The 3,826-nt window shown below is 41.1% G+C and overlaps 1 non-coding gene across 1 annotated transcript; it reads right to left on the bottom strand.

The window, feature by feature from the left end:
* Positions 1–216: 216 nt before the first annotated feature.
* LOC148577600 (small nucleolar RNA R71) lies at positions 217–324 on the bottom strand. The gene has a single exon (XR_015903706.1). It is a non-coding gene; the product is annotated as a small nucleolar RNA R71 (small nucleolar RNA).
* Positions 325–3,826: the final 3,502 nt, after the last annotated feature.

Here is a 3,826-nt window from a genome sequence, read left to right as displayed (position 1 = left end):
GATCCTTTTCAGTTCTTAACTGAATTCTTGCAGATATGTGATACTGTTAAGACTAATGGAGTAGATCCTGAAGTCTACAGGCTCGTGCTTTTCCCTTTTGCTGTAAGAGACAGAGCTAGAGTGTGGTTGGACTCTCAACCCAAAGACAGCCTGAATTCTTGGGATAAGCTGGTCACGACTTTCTTAGCCAAGTTCTTTCCTCCTCAAAAGCTGAGCAAGCTTAGAGTGGATGTTCAAACCTTCAGACAGAAAGAAGGTGAATCCCTCTATGAAGCTTGGGAAAGATACAAACAGTTGACCAAAAAGTGTCCTTCTGACATGCTTTCAGAATGGACCATCCTGGATATATTCTATGATGGTTTATCTGAGCTATCAAAGATGTCATTGGATACTTCTGCAGGTGGATCCATTCACCTAAAGAAAACGCCTGCAGAAGCTCAAGAACTCATTGACATGGTTGCAAATAACCAGTTCATGTACACTTCTGAAAGGAATCCTGGTGAATAATGGGTGATGACATGTCATCATGTCATGTTTTTCTATGCCTTTTTCCTTTGTTTTCAATAGGTTTTATGCACTTTCTTGAGCCATAAGCAAGCCATGTGGGTAGATTTTCATGCTTCCTTTGATTTAATCAACCATGTATGAATTCATGCTATTTCATGAGGTTTTATGCTAAAATTGTCACATATTATGAAAGAATGAATATCTCATGATTTTGAGCATAGCTTTGATGTGTTTGGTTGATTAATGATAGGTGAAGAAGGCTTGGAGAAAGGGTGAAGCAAGAAGGAATGGCTAGGAGTAAAGAGAGGACAATGGAATAAGTTGAACCAGGAAGCAAAAACTTTTGGGTGAAAAGTTAGCCTCAAAGTTAGACCCCTAACTTGGAGGCTAACGTTGGCACATGAAATTCACCCCTGGGCACCAAAAGTTTGCGCCAACGTTAGCCCCCTAACTTTGAGGCTAACGTTGGCATGAAGAGAACCTCCCTGGGCACCAAAAGTTTGCGCCAACGTTAGCCCCCTAACTTGGTGGCTAACGTTGGCACATGAAATTCACAAGGGGAGGAGCAAAAGTTTGCGCCAACGTTAGCCCCCTAACTTTGAGGCTAACGTTGGCGCCACACACCACAACAGCTTGAAGGGGTATACTTCCAACAAGAATAACTTGAGCTACAGAGCTCCAAATGAGGTGATTCAAGAAGCATTGGAAAGTAGGAATCAAGAGCTTTCCAAGCATATATGGCACTGCATGGTGGACACTAAAATTGAGGGAGAAAACTGCCCCGCAATGTGCATAAACGAACATGGTGGCAACCTGCAGTGAGGCCAACTGACCTCTGCACCTTCAACGGAGTATAACTCGAGCTGTAGAGCTTCAAATAATGTGCTCCCAACGGCATTGGAAAGTAGACATCCAGGGCTTTCCAACAATGTATAATAGTATGGGGTGGACAATACGTTTGAGCCTCCAGAACTGGCGTTTTCGCCAACGTTTGAGGCAAACGTTACCTCAAACGCTGCACACCAAAGCCAGCGACCATGCCCTCTTCAAATGCTCATAACTTGAGTTGTAGATGTCCAATTGAAATGATTCCAAGTGGGTTAGAAAGCTGACATTCAGAGCTTTCCAACCATATATGATAGTCTATATTGGGCATAAAATTGGCAACATGACAAGAGGACAAAGTTGGCGCCATAAATGTGCATAAGGGAGGCCAACGTTTGGGTCAAAGTTAGACCCCTAACGTTGGCACCAACGTTCATACCAGCAATTTTTGTGGGCTGCTATGAAAAGTTGGAGCCAAAGTTAGACCCCTAACTTTAGCTCCAACTTTTGGTCCAACTTTTGCAAACTCAACCCGGTTCAATTCGGTTCCTCTTCAAACTCCAAGAGCAATCAACCAAGGCCTTTATCAACCCAATTCCATCAAGAGCAAGGGCCCAAATGATCATCACTCAAAGGCACAAGAAATAGATAAAATAGGAATTTCATTTAATTGTAATTTGTTTTTAATTTCATTTTCATTTCCATTTTGTAAAGCCTATATAAGGCATCATTTTCATATTTGTGAGGAGGCTGGCTCCACTAGGGAGCACTAGAATTTGAGAGCTCTCTCTTTAATTTTCTTTGTTTTGAATCTTGGGTGGAGAATTGAAGGTGTTCTGTTTCATTCTCCCTCTGAGATTTCTCTTTGTTTTTCTTGCTGCTTTTAATTCACTGCACTTCAAAATTTCAATTCTGTTTTGATTCCCAGCATCCAATTTCCTTTATTCTTCCTGCAATTTAAATTTCCAGTTGCGTGATCTATTGCTCTTTTTAATTTCCAACACCCCAGCCCCTTTACTTTTCATGCAATTTACTTTTCTTGCAATTTAAGTTTTAGCTATTTTACTTTCTTGTTCTTTAACTTACTTGCAATTTTACTTTCTGCATCTTTAAGATTCATTGCAATTTACTTTCTGTTGGCTACATTTCACACAATTCACTAAATGTCAGCTTGACTAAACTAATCACCCACTAAAATTGCTTGATCCATCAATCCCTGTGGGATCGACCTCACTCCCGTGAGTTTTTATTACTTGATGCGACCCGGTGCACTTGCCGGTTAGATTTGTGTGTTTTGGGAGAAATTTATTTTTCACCAAAATACTCATCAATGGGACGCCTATGAAGAAGGGAGTTCTTGAAGTTGATACTCTGAATGCCATATTGGCTCAGAACAAAATATTTACTCAGTAAGTGAATATGATTTCTCATAGTCTGAATGGAGTGCAAGCTGCATCTAACAGTACTCAAGAGGCTTCTTATGAAGAAGAAGCTTATGATCCTAAAAACCCTGCAATAGCAGAGGTGAATTACTTAGGTGAACCTTATGGAAACACCTATAATCTATCATGGAGAAATCATCCAAATCTCTCATGGAAGGATCAAAGGCCTCAACAAGGCTTTAATAATGGTGGAAGAAACAGGTTTAACAATAATAAACCTTTTCCATCATCCACTCAGCAATAGACAGAGAACTCTGAACAAAAATCTTCTAATTTAGCAAACTTAGTCTCTGATCTATCTAAGGCCACTGTAAGTTTCATGAATGAAACAAGGTCTTCCATTAGAAATTTGGAAGCACAAGTGGGCCAGCTGAGTAAAAGGATCACTGAAATCCCTCCTAGTACTCTCCCAAGCAATACAAAAGAGAATCCAAAAGGAGAGTGCAAGGCCATTGACATAAGCACCATGGCCGAACCTGTAAGGGAAGGAGAGGACGTGAATCCCAAGGAGGAAGACCTCCTGGGACGCCCAGTGATCAATAAAGAGTTTCCCTCTGAGGCTCATATAGAGACCATAGAGATTCCATTGAACCTCCTTATGCCATTCATGAGCTCTGATGAGTATTCCTCTTCTGAAGAGAATGAGGATGTTACTGAAGAGCAAGCTGCCAAGTTCCTTGGTGCAATCATGAAGCTGAATGCCAAATTATTTGGTATCGAGACTTGGGAAGATGAACCTCCCTTGTTCACCAATAAACTAAGTGATCTGGATCAACTGACATTGCCTCAGAAGAAACAGGATCCTGGAAAGTTCATAATACCTTGTACCATAGGCACCATGATCTTTAAGGCTCTGTGTGACCTTGGTTCAGGAATAAACCTCATGCCCCTCTCTGTAATAGAGAAACTGGGAATCTATGGGGTGCAAGCTGCAAAAATCTCATTAGAGATGGCAGACAATTCAAGAAAACAGGCTTATGGACAAGTAGAGGACGTGTTAGTAAAGGTTGAAGGCCTTTACATCCCTGCTGATTTTATAGTCTTGGATACTG

Source organism: Arachis ipaensis, chromosome B1 (assembly GCF_059453495.1).
Source record: "Arachis ipaensis isolate K30076 ecotype BB chromosome B1, ASM5945349v1, whole genome shotgun sequence".
NCBI lineage: Eukaryota > Viridiplantae > Streptophyta > Magnoliopsida > Fabales > Fabaceae > Arachis > Arachis ipaensis.
This window is presented reverse-complemented; position numbering and strand designations above follow the sequence as displayed.